The sequence below is a fragment of the Erithacus rubecula genome, assembly GCF_903797595.1.
Source record: "Erithacus rubecula genome assembly, chromosome: 8".
In the NCBI taxonomy this organism is placed as follows: Eukaryota; Metazoa; Chordata; class Aves; order Passeriformes; family Muscicapidae; genus Erithacus; species Erithacus rubecula.
Genome location: NC_136659.1, coordinates 19,060,227 through 19,082,989, shown reverse-complemented (window position 1 = coordinate 19,082,989; position 22,763 = coordinate 19,060,227). Strand labels below are relative to the sequence as shown.

The 22,763-nt window shown below is 38.8% G+C and overlaps 1 protein-coding gene and 1 long non-coding RNA gene across 13 annotated transcripts in view; one reads left to right on the top strand and one right to left on the bottom strand.

Annotated features, from left to right (window-relative positions):
- Positions 1-795: 795 nt before the first annotated feature.
- The window catches only part of LOC306804355, a 131,089-nt gene continuing 109,121 nt past the window's right edge, over positions 796-22,763 (bottom strand). Inside the window, exons 2-3 of the long non-coding RNA XR_013774871.1 lie at positions 15,600-15,676; positions 796-966 (exon numbers count right to left, since the gene is read on the bottom strand). This is a non-coding gene — a long non-coding RNA (uncharacterized lncRNA). The remainder of the gene's footprint in view (positions 967-15,599; positions 15,677-22,763) is intronic.
- B3GALT1 (beta-1,3-galactosyltransferase 1) overlaps positions 6,689-22,763 on the top strand; it is a 167,256-nt gene continuing 151,181 nt past the window's right edge. For 10 of the 12 annotated variants that reach the window (XR_013774863.1, XR_013774864.1, XR_013774866.1 and 7 more), the window contains exons 1-2: positions 6,689-6,843; positions 12,951-13,109. The gene's annotated coding sequence lies outside the window, so the exon portion shown is untranslated. The remainder of the gene's footprint in view (positions 6,844-12,950; positions 13,110-22,763) is intronic. The other 2 variants (XM_079310785.1, XM_079310784.1) reach the window with 1 other exon arrangement.

Sequence of the window (22,763 nt, the reverse complement as noted above, 5' to 3'; positions counted from 1 at the left end):
AATAAAAATCAAAACCAATCTACATGAAACAATGAAATATCCTCCTACCACTTAAAATATGCTTCCAGTATCTCTCTGTAATCACAGTTAAGACCTTTACAGGACATTAGATAAGAAGGAAGAAATCAATAGCTATAAAGTGAATTTATGCAGATGGACACAGAAAAATAATTCTGCAGTTCCAATCTTAAGAGCTTTTGTACAGCTTTTCATAAAGCAGTATTAGAGTGGAAATAGCACATAAACAGTGCCATATACTTTTCTAAACAGTGTTTAGAATACCTTTATCTTTGTTACCTCCCAGAAACTGCGTTTCTGCTTTGGTAGGATAGTACTGCTATACTGAAAGCTACAGATTGGGTCTGGATGGCTTTGGCTGAGAAAACTATTTTGCCAGCAGTGGTTCTGATGTGCCCAGAGAGAATGCAATGAGAAGATGCATTACCAGGCACTGGCAGCTGTCCGTGCTGACAGCATGCCATAAACCAGCAACAGAATGGACTCAGCTTCTTGGCCAGAATAGAAAACCCAAAACATTTTTTGGGGTTTTTTTCAATATAAAGCATTAAGACACAACCAACACCATCTTTATATATTTCTGAAGGCATCATGATATAAACACTTGGCTAATAATAAATGGCAAATTATAACTGAAAATACTGATGTTATAAACTGACATACTGCAGAGTGCACCATTATCCTGATTTTTTATTTTTAGAGAAAGCATATGTGCACTATAGGAAAGAGAGGGAAACAAGGAAAAAAATACGGCTAGTTTACCTTATTTTTGGATACCTGTGTAAAAAAACTCAGCTTTATAAACTTTGTTCAAATAGCTTCCAACCAATTAGGTGAGGTTTGGATTAAGTGTCCAGACATTTATTCTCTGTGATGACACTTCAAGACTACTGCAGCACTCCACAAAACAAACCATTTTCTTTAACCAGCAGGAAATTTAATCATCACCTATGAGAGACAGAAGTGACATAGCATTGCTTTTTTTGACATGAAGACCCAGCTACAGAGAGAAGATAACTACTAGCAAATTAAATTCTGCATCTCCTTTACATCTCCTTTACCTGTTCAAATGTGTGTACATGCATCGGTGTATTTATTAATATCAACTATATTACTGATTAATTCATTACTGATTGGAATTTCTAAAAATTAATCATAATTCACAGAGTCAGGAAATAAGGTCAAACAGACACTTTAATTTTACCATTTCCCAACATCTGGGTGCTTGAATTTGAAACTTTAATGTTCCTTTAATATATTTGCTGAAGACATACATGTGTGCCAAATACAATTCAAACAGTTGAGTTCTGGAAATTCAAAATCTGGATCAACTTGAAAGTTATGAAAACTGTTAAAGACCAGCATCAAGATTTCATGCTTTATGGATTTCTGGACTTTTAAAATATTAGGGGTAATTTGTCCCCCTTTTCAAGTCATTGAATGATAAAAAAATAATTAAAAAATCCTAGAATTCTCAAGAACTTTCTAGAATGATTCTTCTCTAACACATATTGAACGGTTTGGTGGAGCAGAAAAACAAGACCCCACCTACACCTGCCTGGGGTGGTTTCTGTAAATGACACACTCTTACTCAAGTTAAGATGTAATGTTAAATCTATGTTTTACTCTATCCTGCACAGGAAGACAATTGTGGGAAAAGGTAATGCCATACTAGTAATGGTTTTGCACTATGGCATAGCACTGGCATTTAAAAAATGTGACTTTTGATTGTTTATAATTTTGTCTCACGTTATCTATTTGGGGAGAAGTTCTCTGCACATAGGAAAGACAGTCAGACTGATTTACTTTTCAAGCTTTACCAGAAGCCTTCTTTAATTTCCAGGAAAAATACCTGCTATGAGCATAGATTTTTGGCCATGCTAAAAAAACATATTTCAGGTGAAAAAAGTTAAATCAATCCATTGCCTCAACTTCAATCTGGTTCTATTCTGACTGTATTTGCAATATGGCTTTCCATTTCAACATGTAACATTATTTTTTAATGGTACAGATGTCCTCTTGATATACAGCCAGGAGAATATTTTTATTAGGACTTCTTTCTGAAGTGGTGCAGCAGCTAGAAGATAAATTGGAGACTGCAATCAATAAAGCCTGAGGTAATATTTTAAATAATTCAATAAATCAAAATATTAAATAATTGTACAAGTAGCAGGATTCATCCCTTCTATGTTCTGAACAAGAGTCCCAAGAAAAACGCTGTGTGATCACAGAATCACACAAAACCAGATAGTTTTTGAGTTCAGTCATTTGCACTTTCAAACTTAATGATCCTTTAATGCAATACATGAGTATCATGACTGTAAGCATATAAATATATAGACACTCATGTATCCATAAGTAGAACCACAAGCAATCAGCAAATTACTGCAACACTGGTGGTGTATATATAGAACTAGGAAGCTCAGTGCCACTAAACTGCTTCATAATGTGGTGGCTTCATTGCTTTCCCCCTCTCTCTTTCCATCATATATTCTGTTCTTTCTTTGGTTGCTCTTCTACTATTATTACAAGCTCTTTTGGGACTGAGACTTTAGACAAATTTTTTCTTCCAGATGATAAGAAAAAGCACACAGCCAAATATTCCTGACATAGTTCTTTTATCTCTAAATAAATATCCTCAGTCTCTTAGTGGGCAGATATTCCTTATCTATGAGGATGCCACTCCAGCAACAGAAACATGGGAGTAATTTTTCTTAAAATGCTCTTAAATGAAAATCAGGGTAACAGAAACTGTCCAGTGTGTCAATCATAAAATAGCCCCAGTGATGGCAATTCCAAGCTTTGCAGTGTTAGCACCAGGGAACATGGTTCCTGTATTCAGTTAGCTATGTACTTCAAGAAAATGGAAATTAAGGACCAGTCCCACTCCACTATTGGTCACATTCTCTTGCTGATAAGCAACCAGATGACACAGAACCAAGCTCTCTGGTTTACGAGTAGCAATCATAATCCTCCAAGAGCATGAAAAATTGAAAAAAAAGAAAATTGAATGTAAAATTATAAAATAAATGAAAACATTAATCATAATTAAACAGAACCACATTGATTTTTGCCAGCTGGATTCAGCCACTGACTGTGATGGGAAAGCTCTTCTCTTGGTTAACCCTGCTGAGAGTTGGATTAATTCTTTATAATTAATTTCTTAGGTAATAGTGCAAATATTTGTCAAAACAGTTGATCCACCACAAAATTAAGTATGGGGTGGGGAACAATGAAAACTCTAATATATTTAAAACAAAGATAAAATACCCAAACTGACTGGATCAATGGAGGGAGGAAAAAATGTTCTTTATATGAACTGGTCACTCATGCAGAGCAGAATTACTTGGATCTGAAAAATGGTCCACCACCCATCCATTCCTCTACACAAAAGGCCTATCTTGCATCACTGTTCAAGGCAGTTGCAATTAAATATATGTTTATAGAATCTTTAAACACTTCTAAGTATATTCATTATGTTCACAGTGACATTGCTCTGAAGGACGCTGTATAAATGGAAGCTGTGCTTACAAGTGATCACTGCAGATAAACAAAGATCTTGAAGGACTCACTCTGCACACAAAAGAAGTTGCCTTGCTTTGTTTATGGGGAGATTAGCTCTCTCCAGCTGACATAATACATGGGAGATAAAATAACAAAAGGAAACACTGTCATGCAGTGTGAAATCAGATCCCAATGCACTTCCAGAAGAGTGCATGAGGGGGCAAGTTTATGGGGGCAAGAACCTTTTGTATCCTCACTTGTCTATAAAGCACATAGCACACAACTCTGATTTGCATCTCACAGCATACATCTACATGATATTAACAAAAGAGTTACCAAATGAGGCTGAATAATGCCAGCAAATTGTAACACAGTTAAAAATAAATAATCAAATACTTCTCCCCCGGATCTACAAAGGCAGTGCTGCATCCATGTATCAGTTAAGTATTCAAACCCTATCAGAAGGGAGGAGTGAAATAATGTTTATCTCTAAGAGGTTATTTTACAGTTTAATGTAAAAGATCTGCCAGTTACAGTACACTTATAGTACAGTTCTACAGTACAGCTTTCCTAAAACCTGAGCTTAAAGTTTAAAGGATATACAGCAACTGGGTTTATTTTCTTCATAAATGAATTTCAGGATAGTTCCTACCCTCTGCCAGAATCTCTCTCCAATACCTGCATTTAGCCTACAGTTCACATCTTGTTGGCTGTCTTAACAGCAAAAAAAATTATTTTAGTAGATGTGATTCCTAACTTCAGTCACCCCTGTTAATCCAGGACAGAAAGGACTCCTGCTGACACAGCTGTACGGAAATTACATTTCTTATACCGTTTCTGCTATGAAGAAGAGCAGGTCAGCTCCAGGTATGTCCTTTAGCACTTTCCAGGATATGATATTGTTTTTCAGAAAGAACTATTGAACTCTTCTGTCTTATGGGACTGAAAGCTAAATAACAGCTTTGCGGGCTGAGATACAAAAAAACCCCACAAACCTTAGTTTATCAGGGGGACTGCTAAACTTTAGAATATATTATGCACACTGTAAAGCACTTTAATCAACAGACCTGTGTTTCAGGTGGGCTGTTTTTTATTCTTACCCCTTTTCTGCTTTTAATTATTTGGTGCTTCTACGTCTACAGCAACACCTTCCTCTGTGTTATTTGTCTCATAAAGAGGATATTTAGCTGAAAGGTGGTGTTTTGTCTTTCTTTTTAAGCATTTAGCTAACTTACACACTGATCTGTGCATATGATTGCTAAAAGCTGCAGTAGAACCTTAAAGCCTGCTCTTTAACATGAACATAGAATTCAGACATGATTATCTGAATTTCTGTTTACATTTCTGGGTAAGTCATTAAAACTAATGCCATGTATGTTCTGCTTGCTACAAAGAGAGCCCTTTATAAGGGTTATTTCTAATATTTCCTCCTTGTTTGCAGGAGTTATAAAGTTATAACTGTGCAATACTCTAGTCAGTTCTGAAATATTTGTAAAACTGTCAACAGCAAGTAAAGTGTGTTTAGTTTTGGGTTTCTTTCAAGATAATGATATGGTTGATATAGAAAGTTAAAAACTCCCTACTTTACAAGGAGTAAAAAATCTGATAACTTTTTTTAAGTGTATAATGCTCCTATTAAAACCGTATTTTCTCAAGGGGTTCTACTTGACAAGCAAATTTCAAAACAGTGGGTAAAGACCATCAACACTGAAAAGAACCCAGCAGTGAAATATAATTCTGAAATGTTTTCAAGCATTCTACCTAGTTTTTTAGACAGACTGCAAAAGAGGAAAGAGACATTTTTTCTTAGTAAAAGTGAGATATTTAGATCTCATAATTATTAGTTCTAGACAAAGAGTAGTAATAATGCAATTGAAGTTGTTGCACTCCTCTCCTGCCGTTATATTCCCCCTTCCCCTGCTCCCCTGGATCTCTTGATCAGTTTCATTCCACCCTAGTGTGATGGGGTGAGAACAGTGACTTTGTGAGAATTTGGAGACCTTGGTCAGGAGAAGTAGAATATTCAGGTTTATTATGTCTTCCTGCTCCTCTAGTTTCCCCTTAAGATAAATTTTAATAACTGCAATCACATTTTTCTACCTTTTTCTTTCTTCACGGGTTTGCAGCTCTAATTCTACACCTGAATTTAGCATGTTACCTCTTAGACATGTCAGGTACTGTTCCTTTGTAAGGTTGCAAACCCATTTTTGCCCAGCTCCAGACATGACTTTTTTTTTTTTTTTAAAGTGACAGCAGGTGAGCCGTTTATCACCTCGGGCCTCCAGTACCAAGCCCATGCCCCTTTCCTTAGTGCTTCATACCAATAATCCCCTACGGGTCATCCTCGATCTTCACTTCTCCAGGCCTGTGGTACCCTACCAGACCCGAACACCTCTACGGTACATCACCTGTGGTTAGCGCGCAAAAGACCGCATATATGAAAGTTAGAGAAAGGCACCTGGTCCACGGGCAAAAATCGCTGCTACAACTGAACCAAATTTATACACAAGCGCGGGCAGGTGCGGCACTGCGGGTGGGGTATGTTCTGAGGCCTTGCAAACCCCGCAGCGCAGTGACAGCCGCCCCACGGAGCGTCCCGCACAGCGCGGCAGCCGCGGTCCCGTGCCCGCCGCGGCCGCGCCAAGGTCGGCGGCAGCCGGCAGCCGGCAGCAGCCGCACGGATGGTGCCAGCGGACACGGCTTCAGCTCAGTGGGATTCCCCTGGAATGCATACAGCTTCTTCCACTAAATTTTATTTTAAACAAAGCGCCCTGGCGTGAAGCTCCATATTCGTGTGCACGCGGGGAGTGGGCGGCACACGCTCCCCACCTGCACGGCCGGCCCTCAGCCCGCTCCCGTTTTCCAGAACTGCTGGGGACGGCCAATGTTGGCCCAGCCGCGCGCATTGCCACCACCGACAGCCTCTGCCGGGGCTGGAGCGCGTCCCGGAGAGCCCGCGGGGTGCTGCCCGATGGGGACACCGAGCGCTGTGCCCCGGCGGGGACACCGACCGCGGGCACACGGCCGGCACGGCCCCGGCGCGGCTCCCGCCGCCCGGAAGCGGCGCTGCCGAGTGGAACTGCGGGCATTGGCCCGTTCCCGTCACGCCGTCCCGCCCCCTCGGCGCGGCGCGAGCGGCCATTGGCTGCCGGCGGTGCCAGTCGGCGAGGGCGAGCTCCGCCGGTGCCCGCGCTGCGCTCCCGCGCGGCGCGCGCTCTGCCGGCTGGTGCGGCTGCGGGCGGAGCAGGGATGCGCCCCGGCTGCGGGAGCGCGGCGCGGAGCGGCGGCAGCCCGGGTGGCCGAGGGCGGCGATCGCGGCCGGTAAGGTCCGGCCGGAGGAAAGCGGGTGCTCGTCGGCGTGCGCATCCCTTGCGTCCGGTGCTGAAGGGGCCGCTGGCAGCGGCGAGCAGCGGTGCCGGCACGGGCGGAGCGGCGAGCGGGCGGGATGCCGGGGGCGGCCGGCGGCGCTGGGCCGCGGGCGAGCTTGGTCCCCACCGCCCCTTGCCGTGCCGTTCGGCGCGGCGAGTCCCCGGGCGGGACCCGCGGTGCGGTGGGAACTTCGCGTGTCCCCGCCCGGCTGGCGGCGGCCGGCGGTGCCTGCGGCTGCCGCGGCGGGGGGCGACATCAGCCCTCCAGCGGGGGCTGCGGCGCTGCCCCTGCGCTCCGCCGCCTCGGGAGGGCCCCGAGCGGGGCCGCCGAGCGCTGCCCCCGGCGCTGCCGTGCGGGACCGCCGGGGGTGGCGGCTGGAAAGGCGGTGTCGCGGGTCCCGGCTGTGCCCCGCGCGGCAGCGGCAGCGCGGACGTGCCTCGGGCCCGCCATGGGGCGATCCCCGCGGCCGCGCTTGTCTTGGGGCGGGGGGCTGAACTTCCCTTCGAGGCAGGGTTTTACTTGAAGATGCTCCCGGACGCCCAGCGGGGAGAGTCACCCAACCGAAGGCGGCAGCGGTGGTGCTGTGGCCGCAGACTGCATCTTAAAGTTGTTAACGCAGTTAGCTCAAAGAAAAGTTATTTTAAAGTATGCGTATGGGTGACGGTTGATACATGACCACTGGCTATTGAGGAATTAGACAGAGGAAATCCTGTGCATTAAGTGCATTATCCCTGTGCACTCCTTTCCATTGTTCTTCAACCTATTGTACTTTTAATTATAAAGACGATATTGGAAGGCTTTGAAGCGTTGTAAAATTATGTTAATTTAGATAAAAACAGCCTTTAGATGCTCTTTAGAGATGTCGTTATAAACATTAAGTATCTTGATTATATAACATTTCAAGGATATATAACATTGCCAGGATGTTGCCGGACTTTGTGATGAAGAACCTCATCTTCCAGTCATGGAAATAAAGAGGAGTTTTGACATTGATTCAGTAGGAAGCAGGATAGCATCCACAATTAACAGACGAAGACAAAATAGTTTGTGTTATCTGCTGGTCATTTTGCATCTCTTGGGGACTTTAAATATTTAAACACTGCAGAAAATGTAAAGAGCATTTAGTTTGATTTGATTGGGGTTTTTTGGTTCCTCTGTACCTTGAAGCTTCGTTTTCTACTTTCTAGGAGTATATTGATCTTGTTCACTCTTTCTTAGATAGACTATTCTGATTAGTTAGTCATAAGGACATGTTCAGTCACGTGATGCATAATGTATTTTCAGAAATGTTTTAAATCATGATGGATGCACGTGTGAATAACCATTGCAAACACCGTTGTAACACATACATGCTCTGCTTTGGGGAGCTGAAGCCCATTTTTACAGCTGTGGGGAAGGCACAAGTGTAAAAGATTTGAGGGGTGGAATTTAGAGCAAAATATTGTTCCCTCCCTGCATAGTTACACACTAAATTACATTTTTTTGGCAGAATATAAATGGCTGATGAAATTTCAGTTCTTGTACATCTCTAATTCTGTAGATATATATACAGATTCAGCAAATCTCATATTATCAAACCTGTTTTTCTGAAGCCTCAGTTAACCTGATTCAGTGTTGTCAGAGTATTTAAGATTAATATAGAGAGCAATCCTCATCCAAATATGTCACACAATGTCTGAGATGCACTCAGTTTTGCTCATCTGCCTCATAACATCACCTGTGTTTCCCTATGTGCTTTTTTAGGAAGGAAAATCCCAAATTTTTGTGGTTGTTTTATGGAAGAGAGCAGTAAAAACTGTAGATGACAGGCTGAAAACACTAAGCTTTCCCCCTGCTCTCCCTTGTGAGTGACACCAAATTTTAGTTTGTGAATGGGTAAACTGTAGAACCTTCAGCACATGAGAAGACTTTATTTGTGACAGTTGTTTCAGTGGGGCTGTTCCCAAGAGAACATGCATGCAGGGGAATGTATGCCAGTGTATTTACTATACAGCCAATCTTTGTCTTAAATACTTTTTTCCATGCACAGTTCTGAGGAAACCTTTTCTAAAACGTCAAAATATTTCAATGCTGTCATTTCAGAAGGATGCTCAATTTAATGTTTATTAATCTTTGTTAGTAAGTAATGAAATTTTTTGGAACAGCAATCATTCTACCACTGAAGTCAGTATTAATTGTATAAAGTATTTACTTGTTAAAAAATATGAATCAGCTGCAAATGTATTAATATTCATATGTATTATAATTACATAGTGCTCATACCTATTTAAAAATTAGAAGAGAATGCAGAAGTTTCAGAAATTTTTAGCTTGCTTTTCATGGTTTTCTTCTATATAAAAAAAAAAAATGAGTCCATCTGTATGCTTCCCAACACTCAGAGATATCCTAAATTTTCCTATGATGCTTTTGTAGTAGTAAGTTTTACAGGGTAGTTTCACTATATATGTAACATAATAAGAAATCTGGAACTGAAGCAGGCAATTCTGTCATGTTCTTCACCCTGTTGCTTATTTAGTTAAATAGATAAAGATGGGTACTAAAATATTATTGGTGTAATTTGCCATGACTAGTAGGAAAATTATTTCTTTTGATACAGCTAGAGAAAACAAGTGGTATGCTTTTTAGAACTAAGTGTATTTTAGAAATAACTACATAAGTACAGTCTGTTGAACCAATGGAGAGTTGCAGAAGCTCATGGAAAAGATGAATGAATGATATATATCCTATTCGTATTAGATTATGCAAATGGTACACTGATTTTTTTGGAAAAGCTAATGCTGCTTTTGAACTGCAGTTAAAAAATGGACTCATAGCAGTTAGCTGTGTCTCTATCAAACCCAGCAACTCTAAATGCTGATGGTATGGCAGCTCTGCAGAACTCTAGATAGACACAAGTATAAAAGGCCTCAGCATCCAGGTGTTCCCTTTGCTGCTTACCCACAGGCCTCAGGTGTCTCCAAACAGTGACAGTATCTGCTGCTGCTTTGCAGTGCCATGGGCATAGTGACCAAGAGTGCTCTGCATGAGCACCTCTGTCTCCTGAGAATGCCATTCCAGGAACTTAGAAAAGATACTCTTAAACAGGAATTCAGCTCTCAATGCTGAGAACACAGCTCTTCAACAGAGGGAGAGAAGCAAAGACGGGCTGGTTGTTCTTTGACTGACACACTGCAGATGTGTTGGTGGAAGAGATCAGCTTTCCCCAGCACAACCAGGAGAAAGGATGTATAAGTATCTTGGGCCTGTTTGTGGCTACAATTAATAGAGAGATGAATCAAGGTGATAATGAATGAATTTCAAATCTCAATTACAAGACATCCCTCTTTTTGTATCACCTAAAATGTAAAATTGCCAGGTATTGCATGTGTAGTGGGGAGTGGTCACTTTTTAACCCTCTTGCATTCTGATTTTTGTAGCTCTCAATTCAAAGTTCCAAACTAGTGGGAATAATCTAGATATCTGCAATAGTTACTCATCAAAACTCTATAATTCCCTTAAGGATTAAATGTCTTATTTAATGCATATATAAGTGGATAATTTAATGTATCACTACAAATATTTATGAAATACATAAATATGCATTTTTTTGCATCTGAAGAAGTAGTTACCAGATACTGGTGAGGGAGCTAATGGTGAAGAGTGCAGTGAACGAAGAAAATGGTGCACAACTGAAAGCTTGTGAGAATATTGTTGAGCTACATTTATTCATTTCTGTGGAGTGTTGCCAGCATACCTTTTCCCTTTGCAGGTGTTCTGTATTATCACTAGTCCAAAGTATTGCAATTGTAATACACCTATTTCATGTATAAACAGTTTCTCTAGAGGAAGGCAGAAAACAACCAACAGATACTTGCTTTTGCATTCAATTTTTTAAGACTGCTATCTGAGTACCAGTAGGCTTTATCTTTTGAGACTTTAGTAAAAATGTGAATGACTTACATGGCTAACCTTGTTTCCCTTTGAACAGTTCTGCAGCTCAGCTCTTTGAGGGGCTGATGTTTGTTTCTTTTGTCCCTCAGCAGGTGGCTACAGTTTCACTGAAATAGCTGATCTTGCTGTGGAACAACATCTGTGTTTTTTTGGGGTCACACTGCCTGGAGTAATGCAAATATTTCTTCCCAGGTCTGACCCTTATTTTTGTTAGAAGATATAGTACTAATTGCTTAGCATAGGATTTTGTGTTGGAATTTATACTGAAGGACTGCTGTTATTCAAATCTTACTTCCATCCTTCACAGCTGCTATGAAGCAGGGGTTTAACCTCCATGGATTTTTCAGAGCTCAATAGAAAATGCTAAAGGCAACTGAAGTGAAGAACATCACAAAAGCTCTGCTGTGTCAGACCACTGGACCTTCATATTCATTCAGTCTCCAGCAGTGACATTACAGGATGCTGTTAGGGACTACACACAAACCTTGCCATTTTATGAACCTATTCCCTTCTCTTCCTGCATACTTGTCATATTATGGATGGTGGGTATATATCTGCTCGGGGTTTTTAGAGCCCATTTGGGGATCTACAAACCAAGAACTTGTCTTTTTCAAACTTGCTGATGCTTTACTATATACACAACCTCCTGTGGCAGCAAGTTCCAGAAGCTTACTACTACCTAAATAAACACTTAAATCTTTATAAACTAATGTTGTGCTAGTTTTGTAAAAGGTCCTAGCTTGAGTTCTATTACTAAAGGATTTAGCAAGCTGCTTTACATTCTTTACCATCTTCATAATTTGATTGATCATATCCTGCTTCAGTCTTCCTTTTTAACTTAAGAGCCCCTCAAGTCTCTTTTTCTAAGGCAGGCACTCCATCCTTTTGATATTTTGCTCTCTGACCAGAGTCTGTTCTTGAGATGCAGAGATCAGAAGTACTTGAGACATGGATGAACCAAGGTTGTATAAATGTGCACTGTATTCTTCTCGATGCCCTTCCTCATGATGCCCAATGTTTTGCTAGGGTTTTTCTTGCTGTTGTATATAAGGATCTGTCAATAATGAATGCTGGATTTTTTTTTTCCAGTCATTTGTCAGCATGGTGTGTATATGACTGAGAATATTTTCCATGAGATGTATTAGCCTACATATATCTCCTGTCTACACTGAAGCTCATTTGTCATCTTTTTGTCCATTCTGAGTCCTGAGAACTGATCACAGTTCTTCTGGAGCTCTTTGCCATCACGGTGGCATTAGTTCTGTGCTCGAAGAAAACTTTGTCTCAATTTTGCCAACAGTTGCCAACAGTTGCCAACCTTGTTAGGTTTTTTGCATGTGTCTGCAAGGAATAAAAGTGTCATGGCATATCAGACAAGGGTGCTCATAAATGTAACACAGGCTTTGTTTTTTTGTTGGGTTTTTGTTGTTGTTGTTTTTTTGCACTTCAGTAAACTCAGGTTAAGGCTGTGCTCAGAAATCCAGACTACATAAAACAGAAAAAAACCTCAAAAAAATGCATTCATAGCACTTATTCCAACTGCAATGAACAGGGAATTGAGAATAGTGGTATATGGTATTTGATCCATGTTGATTGCTGTTAAAATTATTTTTAATTAAAACCAAAGAAGCTTTTAAAAATATTGGAGTGCAAAGCGATATTTACTCAAATACCTTTAATGCTTTCCCAGCCTCTACGGATTTACTACACAACAGCCTTAACTCCAATGCTATCTAATTAATCACCTTTCATTTGTGAGCTACATTTCATAGTAAGATGAAAATAATAACTGAAGCTTTTCTTCTCCTCCCTCCCAGTTGTATTAGAGGTTAGGCTGGAAGCCTGCCACATAGAAAGCATCTCTTCATGTTCCTTGTTCAAAGCCAGGCTCGTCATTCCATACTCAAAGCATGTCACTTAGGGAAAGCTGCTGCATTGCCATCAGCACTGAGAGTGAAGTTTGAAGACACACCAGAAATGTATTACAAGTGTGCTGTGTTACTACTTAGTGTTATTTAGTAATAAATGCGGTTTCACAGCAGGACAAATAACTCCAGCAGAGTGTCTGTGATCTTCCTGCTTTCCCTTCTCCCAGTCACAGCAACACCATCCTTCCTAACCCTTTGCAGAACTACTTCAGCATCTAAGTCTGGCAGAAGACCACTCCTCTGCCCTGGCCACTGACTTAAAAAGCCAAAACAAAACAGAAACCCACTTTCTGCCAGCTTGGATCTGCTTCACAGAGGATCTTATGAAGGCTGTGCAAGGGAGAACATAGAACTATGAAGGTAAATGCAAGAGGAGAGCAAGATGGTTGAACAGCAGCAGTTAATAATTGCCTTATGGGCTTGTCAAACTCCAGTCTGAAGTGCTGTTCTGTTTCTTAATTTATTGTTGTTTGAGTACTTGGCAGAAGTACAGGACTATTTTAGTAGGCAGCCTATTGCTTTGTTAATTTAAATATTTAACTTAAAGAATTACATTTTATTTCCTTTGAAAAAGGCCCCAGCTGCTCTGCTACCCATTTATGAGGTCATCTGCTGTGTAATTCTGGTTGTCTGAAAGACTGTTACCAATTGTAGTTGGTTGCAGCAATAGGATTCTTCTTTCATTTTGTTTAGAACTCTAATATAGTTCATCAGAACAACTTTTTTCAAATTAGCATGTATTCAAATAGATAACAAATGTATTTCTACAACTTGATTTTTGTTATGGGTGGTTTAAATTTATATTCTTGTTCTATAAAATGGATGTTGTTTGCTGGAACCTGTAGCAACCAAAAACAAGGCAGTTTGCCAAAGGAAAAGATTTTGGTGTATTCCATTTGCATGGTGTGCTTGAAACCAACCCAGTGCTACTTCATGACAAGCATGTCCATGTGTACATGTAGCTGCAAAATCAAAACAGCTTCCTGTTGGCTGATGCAGCTCAAAATTAGCTTAGGGTGGCACAGTGAGCTCATGGTAGCCTGTAAGGATGTCATGGATGGACATGAACACTGTCAGCCTGCAGTGTCCTTTTCCCCAGTACTTGCAGGCCACAGTAGTGGTAATTGCTGAATCTGTGCTGAATACGTTTGGCAGCAGTGATAGAGCAGTGCCACATGTGCTGCTTATCTGCCTTAAACAGACTATCACTGTAACAAATGGAACTTCTGTTCCATTGTTCAGTTGTGACAGTATCTTCTTCTGTTAAGATGTGTGCAATCATTCATCTAGCACTTTTATAAGATACTTCCGAATCATTAGCCAAATTTTATTATGTTCTTCCCTAGAAAAAATACTCAGATGTAGGTACAATGGTACATGTAAACAAAGCCACATCATTGTGGGCATCCAAAAAATACTCTAACAAGTTAATTTTTTCATGTATACTTTTTAAGAACATACATTAAATCTCAGTAATTCATAAGGTCTGTTAGGCAGCTAGTTCGAGTGGCATTAGTACAGTGATAGCATTTTACTATAAAAATCTATTAATGTTTACCTAAAGCTTTTAGCATTTGCAAGATTTTTCCATATAGAAAAAGAATATATTTAACTTGGATTTCAGACTTCGCAGTAAAGCCGCTGGTTCTTCTTTTTGCCAAGCTTTGAGTATGCTAGATTTTTGTTTAAAGGCCACAGAAAATGCACCTTAGCTCAAATATAATCATAAACAAAATTCTGGTATATATAGTTTATACTGTATTTGCTTAAAATAAGGTAGGCAGTAATTTTAGTATATTTAGTATTTTTAGTAATTTTAGCACTGCTAAAAGTTGGCTAAAATATTTAAATATATGAGGTTTTCATCACAAGAATTAAACTTGAAATGGAAGTTTCTCACCAAGTTAGTGGCAACTCAACTTCATGTTGATGTCTGATGTCTTTAATTTACTTGCTCAGGATTCACCTCTACCCAATCAGTTTGTTAAAGAGCATGTTACTTCTTCTAGTCTGAAATACTTTTATACAAATATTTTGCTGTGTTTCAGCTAAGGTGAAAAAATGTTTTTTAAACCCTGAAGAGACTGGCATCCTTGGAGATTTTCATGTGCAGATTTCAGATTACTGTACAAAGTCAGACATTCCCATTGATTAATAAGGCATTGAAACAGGCCAGAAAAATCTGGAATAGAATTTGAGTATCCAGTGTGCTACTGATTCTCTAAGTTGGATCATATTAAACATTTCACATGGAAGATAAACTGCTACTGGATAGAAAGTTATTTTACCCATGTATTCTATCTTGTTCATAAAATTAGAAGTTAATGGAAGTAGAATTTGACACATTATGTCCTAGTTCCAATGAGGAGGAGATACTGAATTCCATTTTATGGGTATCTTATTCTGAATGTTTCTCAGGAGAAAATAAGCATTCTTGATAGGTGTGTCCATGAACATAAAGGCATCAAACAAAATACCAGTTAAACTATGAACTAATTTGTAGAAGTTCTGTACTGTTAATTCATTTGTAATAGGGAAATTACATAAATTAAGTACTTCTGTTATTGCTGCTGATTCCAAACATAAACAGACTAAATTCTGTTGAGAAGTTCCAAAGTAAGATGTTTACTGTGAATTGGTTTTTTATTTGCAGAGAAGAAACAGTAATTCTTTGTCTTTAAGATTTGGTATTGATATCAGCTGAAGTCTCATGCAAACTGATTTCAGTACTGCAGCTCACATTCTAAAATTGCTCTTTATCATCTGACACAATGAGAACTTCAATCTTATGAATCATCATGACAAAAGCAGGTAGCAAGAGAATTTAGTAGTAAAAGCAGAAGAGCTCACCTGCAGGTTTGGGGAGAGGAAAGTCATGCTGTCACAAGTCATCAGCTGTCCACTTGAAGACTTGTTTTTCATTTCAGCTTTCTGAAACAAAATTCATTAATTCTTTTAAAAACATGAAACATAAAATGACACTGCAAAACAGTTCAATAAAAATTTACAGAAAATAATTGAAAAAGTAATAGGCTTTCCTCTGAAGGTGCTACACTTGTACTGAGTATCAGGCATGCATCAAATTAGAGTAAAATGTGTAAATGAATGTGGACATGCAGCAAAAGCAGTGGATCATACAACAACCAATCTGTCACAGTAGGCTTCTGCTAGGTTTTGTTTGCCCTGCAAAGACAACCCCTCTGGAGATGGAAAACTTCCCTGAACCTCTGCCTGCTGTTACATTTTGTCAGTGGCTTTAGTCTGAGACATCTGACTGTTGCTGGGTTATTGCAGATCGCTCTGGCTGGGTGTCATGGGATCACAGATCCACTTAGAGGCAGGCACCAAGGCATAGCAGTTTGAGCCTTGGCCAGATTTTATATAATTGTATCTAATTTTATATAATTGTAAATGATACATTAATATATTTGCTCCAAAGTCTGGGGAACTCGTGTACTGGTTAATGTATCCCAGCTGAGGTTACCTGGAAATCGTCTCCTCCATCATTTGAAAACAGTGAAAAAGGAAAATTTGTTTATGACCCACAAATGTAAGGAACCTAGAAGTGCTAATCAATGTTGTCTTTTGTAAACTATGTCTCTATTTTCTGAGTGGTCATTCAGCTGAGTTACTGCATGCTTTCCTTTTGCTGCTAGAGATGAGTTAGAGGTGATTGCTCTCTAGTGACAATTCTGGCATAAGCAAACAAGTCACATCTGATTATTCCTATGCACTTTGTACAGTTGTCAGTGAAATGAAGACTCTGACCTGTTGTAATTTTTGTGTAGGACCTTTTTGGCTCAGGTTTTGACTGCATGTGACCTGATATTTTGGAACTATTCAGAATTATTGATAATGCAGTTCTATCAAGATACTAGTAAAGGTTCTGTGTGGTTTTTCCAACTTTCATAGATCTACCCAAACTTTTTAAATTAAGATGGGGTTTTTCCATCTTTCAAACTATCAATTTTTATGTTATTGGGCCAAGGTTCCACTTACACAACATGCAATTGTTTGAAAGTAATTTTTAGTAATGGTTTTAACAATATGACTTTAAGCAACTGTATTAAAAATACTACTTGATTTTACATTTTAAAAAGCATTTCATAATTCTCTTGTACACAAAGCCTGTGTGTCAGGTAGAATGAAGCAATTACTATCTTATATGTTGAAACATCCTCTGAATAAAAACTGTGATGATTAATATCAGAAATCAGTTTTGGTATCAGTTATAGTACAAATGTTTTTAGTAAAGCAATAGTCTTTGAGACTGAGTTATCTGTAGAATGTGTTAAGATTGTACACAGTGCAGCACACACATGATGTCAGGTTTGGCTCCTGGATTCCCTGCTGCTGTGAACACCAGAGCAGAATTGCTCAGGCCAGAGATAATGAAAGGAGCAGTTCTGGCTGGGTGTGGTGGATCTGTTTGTCACATTATGGACATGGCACAGCCAGAACTAGTTGATCCCGGCCACTAGAGAGCAACTGGGAGAGCAGGATGACATCTGCTGGGTTGGGAAGTATTTTTAGGTGCAGGGACATATGTGGGTACCTGGTGCCACTTGTACTTGCCTGGGTGGGTGAAGTTCAAGGACACTACAGCTTGGTGCCCTGGTTGAGCCTTTGCTGGTGGCACCACAGTTGTGTGAGGACAGAACAGACTCAAGTGTCTGTTAACTGGCTTTGTGACAGCCTACTCCTCTCACACACTCAGGAGCCTGGCCTAGCAGTTCCAAAGTGATGACAAAAATGCTGATCAGAAGTTTAGTTTCAACATTTCTCAGTTCAAAAATAATCTAAATGTCCTGTATGTATGTATTTATGCATGCCTACATTAATCTGTTATGTTGTCTTGTGTACTACCTCAGAATTCTGTAATTGCTTCCATTTTGTACGTGCTGTTCTTATGCACCAGGATTTCATAACTCACTGGATGACACTTTTTGCCTGATTTGGCAAGAAGGGCATGGTATTAATAACAGTATCTCCTTGTTAATTGATAGACTGTTTTAATGGAGGGGAACAAAAAATTTGTTTGACTCTTCATATATTTTCATTGTTGAAAAATAAAATGTTGATCTTTTGAAGATGATGACCATGTCTTTCATATGTAACACCATAAAGATTGTTGTAGTCTTAGCTTCTTTTGCTATACAGTAGATAGATAACAATGTTGTTAGGTATATAAGTACCATGCTATCTCATGGGATATTAAAATTTTTGAGTTGTTTTCTGTCTCAAAAGAGCAAAGACTTACAGTATTTTAGCAGTTCTAATATGTGGTAGTATGAAAGATAACTAAGAGAGCCATGGAGATGACATGTGGAGTCTGGAAAATAATAAAACCCAGATTGGTTGAATTGAGGGATTAAAACGGAAAGACCTTTTTTTTCTTTAACTAGTAAAACTTAGGTTAGAAATTTTTTAATGAGATGCAATGACATGCTTAAAGTCAAATAGATTTTCTGACTCTGTAAGCAATACAGTTATATTGTAATGAAAATGCAGAAGGTGTTCCCTGTGAAGCACAGTACTAATATTTCATGTATAACCAATATGAAAGTGATTAAATTGGTTTACAAGCAAAGGTTGGTAGCATAGTAACAAGAAACTTTACAAGCTAATGCTGCCTCTGTCTGAAGATGTATTGTTTTGTGGTGATGAAATATTGTAATAACCTTGCACACCTTTAAAGAAGAACCTCAACTACAACTCTCTGGAGTTAGTCTTCAAACAGTATAATTATTCTGGTTTTTATGCAAAGAAAGGTTACAATAAACAGAACTATAAGAAAGAAATAACCATATTAATTGTTAAAGACATATAAAAGGTGGGCTAATATATAACTATGCAGATAGAAATAAATATTTTTTAAAAGTTAAAGTAATTGATTGCAAAGTGGGTTTCACATTAATGTCCTTATTCAAAGCCCACTGGACTAATTAGAAGTGATCTCTATCACCTTAGTTAAATTCCATCAGTCTTAAGTTCCTTCCCCTCTTCCATTAGAATGAAAAGCCAGGACTTCCCTGAATTTCACTGAATCCAGATTTCAGGATTTAGGTAGCTTCAGTGTATTTAACAGCTTTCTCTAGAACACATTGTTGCAAAGATTTATACTTTTATTTTCCACAAAAACTGTAGCCTGGGGCTTCATCAGAATAGTATCTGTACTGAATTTGCTCTTTTATTATTTGTTTACTGTCAGGAACACCTTGCTCAATTTTTGCACTATATTTGTTCTGGAAATAATGAGAGAAATAAAAAAGTGAAAACTGTGAGTTTGGGTGAAAATTTTGAGTTGGCAATACAGTTAGTATTAAAGCTGACATGCATTTGAAGGTTTTAAAGGAGATTTGAAATAAAATGGTATACTCTGTTTCATAAGGATGGTTTGAGCATTGCTAGAAAGCTTGTATATTATTTTTTTGTTTTCTCTGAGTGTAACATTTGCAAAACTGTTTTTATTTTTTTCTCTTCTGATCCAGCTAGATTTTCATACATAGGAAGGCATGCCACATCCATGTGGTTTTTGTTCATTTAAAATACCTAACTCTTTCATCATTTGGGGTGTTATACAAACACCCCAGTTATTTCTTGTTCTGAGGAAATTCAGAACTGAACTAAAAGCTGTTACATACAGATTTTTGTGCCTGTTAGCTTAAAAGGAAAACAGCCTACCTCCTCTTCTTGCTACATTATATAGTGGTATGACAATAGCTCTTTTAATTAGGTCATTAATTAAGACATACACAGATCTGACTTGGCAGACCTAAACTACATAGATGTCACAGAAAAGTCAATAGGATGTTTGTTCATGAAATGAGAATCACACTGAACAAAAGACTATGCTACTACTAACAAAACTTTGCAGCAAGGTTGAATTCATAACACACTACCAGCTATAGTGCATTGAACTCTTGGATGGAAACTCCAAGAGTTTGAACTCCAAAGTTTATTCAATATGGAAGTGATGAATACATGGCTCTAATAGAAATGCCATCTTTTGTGCAAAGTACTTACCCAGTGACTGAAGAGGAGTACTTTGGTTCAGAAATTGGGCATGTTTGTTAGCACTGTTCTAACTAGGATTTATTTTAGTGGCAGTTTATTAAATATGCCAATTTCTGTACAGTATTTGACTTCAGGTGGTGGTGACACAGGACTTCTTAAAAAGCATTTCTGCTTCACCTTGTGAGATGCTGTTCAGGGCCCTGTTCTAGGGTCATGTCAAAAACTGGCATAAACTGTGTATGTGAATTTCATTTACACTTTTTCAGAGTCATTTCACTAAAGGGTACCAAGGAAGATGCTTGAAGTGCAGTGACACAGCACAGGCTTTGCTTTTAATCAGAGAGGATCAGTCAACAGAGCAGGGATGCTTGTCCTGTTCCATTGAAAGGACAGATTCCTTCAGAGGTCTGTAACAGCTCCCAAGACAGAATTTCCTGAAGGGAAAGGATAATGCTGTTCTGCTTTTGCTATTTTTTGTGGCTAGCTAACAGGTGCTGTTTGCTCTTCTGTCCTGAACTGCTGTCTTTTTTTGGCCCTGCACAGGCTGCATGCCCGTGGAGGCTGATGTAGATTGGTCCAAAACCAGCAAACTAGCCTCTGCCTAAATGTGCTAACCCGGCCAGCCTCATAACATCACACTTGAAGGCTTGGGGAAGTTAACTATCTCTGTAACACCCTTCCCCTAGCACAGGGGAGGAAATTCCTAAATGTTGGTGGAGGGTTCTGTTCATTTGTGAAGTATTAATGAGCTTATTATTCTGGTATTACCTTTAAAATACTTTATGGTGTGTTAAAATGAATAACAATGTCACAGCAGCCACATGTGATTCATGAGGTGTGATGCATGAGCATTTTTTAAAACAAGGACTAATTTCTGTCTTTCTAAGTTCACTTAAATACATTTTGGATGACACAAGAAGCAACAGTCTACTTAAAAGCTTATAGTTCTTTGAAAATACTTGCAATTCCATTCAGTATGTGAATGAAGTCCAACCAAAAGACTTTGGCATTCCATAAAATAAATCCAGGGTCTTCACTCTTGCCAGCATGCTGGGAGTTAGATTTTCCATGTAAAATGGATTTCTAGCTCATGACTGTAATTCTTGCATAAATGGTTAGTTTTTATTGGGAATCTATTTCTTGGTTTGGAAAAATACTTTTTTTCTCTTGGTGCTAAAATCATTGAGGTGGAAGGTTTGCAAAAGAAGCTTCAGTATCAGAACCCAAACAAGGCAAAAGGCTAAAAATGCATCTTAAGGACCATTAGTCAGAACAATTTGAGGTGACAGTAGGCAAGATTGTTTTATATATGAAGTTCATCAAACAGAAAGTTGGTTTCTTTAGCTGGAAAAATGCCTAAAGGGGTATATTTTTGCTGCAGTTGCTAGGGAGCAGCTTACACTGCATCTGTGGGATATAATGTGAGTCGTGTAAAATGCACTATGCTGATAATTTACCTCAGAGTGGATAGAGCTGAATATTACATTCACAGAGCACATCTCATTGTACAAAAAATGAAGATGAGATGGATGTTCTTAGTAATGTTAGGTGACAGAGGCACTGGGGTAGACAAGGCACAGTACACGTGTCAGTCTGCTGACAGGAGCATGTCAGTACTGCATGTTCCATAGGTGGGGCTCTGATTAGGTGAGCAGAAAATTAATGCATGGGCTAGATGGGAGCAAAGAACAGCAGAGGAGAAGAAGTAAAACCTGTGTTTTCATGTATTTGACAGATCTTTGGATTGAACAAAGTTCTAAGAATCCCAAATAGCGTCATCTTTTTTTAAGACCGGCTCACTTGACTGGAAGTCTGTGCTACATTTGTATGTTTAACAAAATGAGGATGGGTAAACTGGGGGGAGGATGATTTTACTGACCCTGCTCCAAAGTGAAAATGCTCCACTGCATTTGGAAACAAAACTGCTTAACTATGAAATGTCAACATCTGTAATATAAACCTTTATAATTACTTGCTTACAGGACTTTGTAATTTCATTTCAGAATCTATCAAGTTTGAATTATTTTGGTTGAAAACATAGCTTTAACAGTTCAATATTATTAAAATTGTAAATGTAATACATAAATTATAGAGCTATAACACTGGTTACTTGTTTTTATAGCATTAAGCATTTTCAAAAATTATCAAAATATTGCTATAGATTTCCATTTTAATATAATAGTTAAAATCTCTCCAATATCACTGCATCAATACAGTTGATACTGTCTTTAAGTTAATTGCTTCACTCATTTGAGCACTGGTACAAGTTTGTCTCACATACTGTACACAGAGATGGAGTGTGCTTTCCTCAGAAATTACTTCATTTGTTCAAACTGTATTAGAAAATCAAAAATGTTAGGAATACTCTTTAATTAGATAATTAAAGAACCAAGTAAGTAGTGTGATGTTCAGATAAAAACAAAAGGTATTCTATTTTTAGGCCATGGTAGAATTCAGACAGGACATGAGTTGTACTGTGCAGTTAAAGTGCCATAAAAGGGTCTTCCATTTCTTGAAATACTGTATGGCATATATTTATGGTTTTAAAGCAATTTTATCTTTCCAGGCTCAGCTGCCTCACCTTGAAAGATGCTTTCAATAAGCAATTTCACAGTAAGCTGTCTGAAAACATGATGTTATTCCAAACAACAATTTGAAACCCATTGGACTTGGCCTTCATAAAACTTTGTGAACAGATAGTATCAAAATGCAGCTGAAGTTAATGAAGTTATGTACACTAGCTACACTAGCAAAAGATTTTAAAAAACGTTTTCATAATCTGCTTTTGCAGATTATTGACTTCTCCAACCTTTTCTAAATGTTAGAGGGTTAGTTTTTTCCTTCTCTAATCAACCTTTAGGTATTTGGCTCTTCCAACAGTTTAGCTCCTGAACAGTTTAGCTCCTTTTTCATAAGATCCAATTGCTCATTTTTAAATAAAATACAGTAACTTCCTTCTGTAGTTTTTAATTTTTTATGTAATTTTTGTATTTTTAT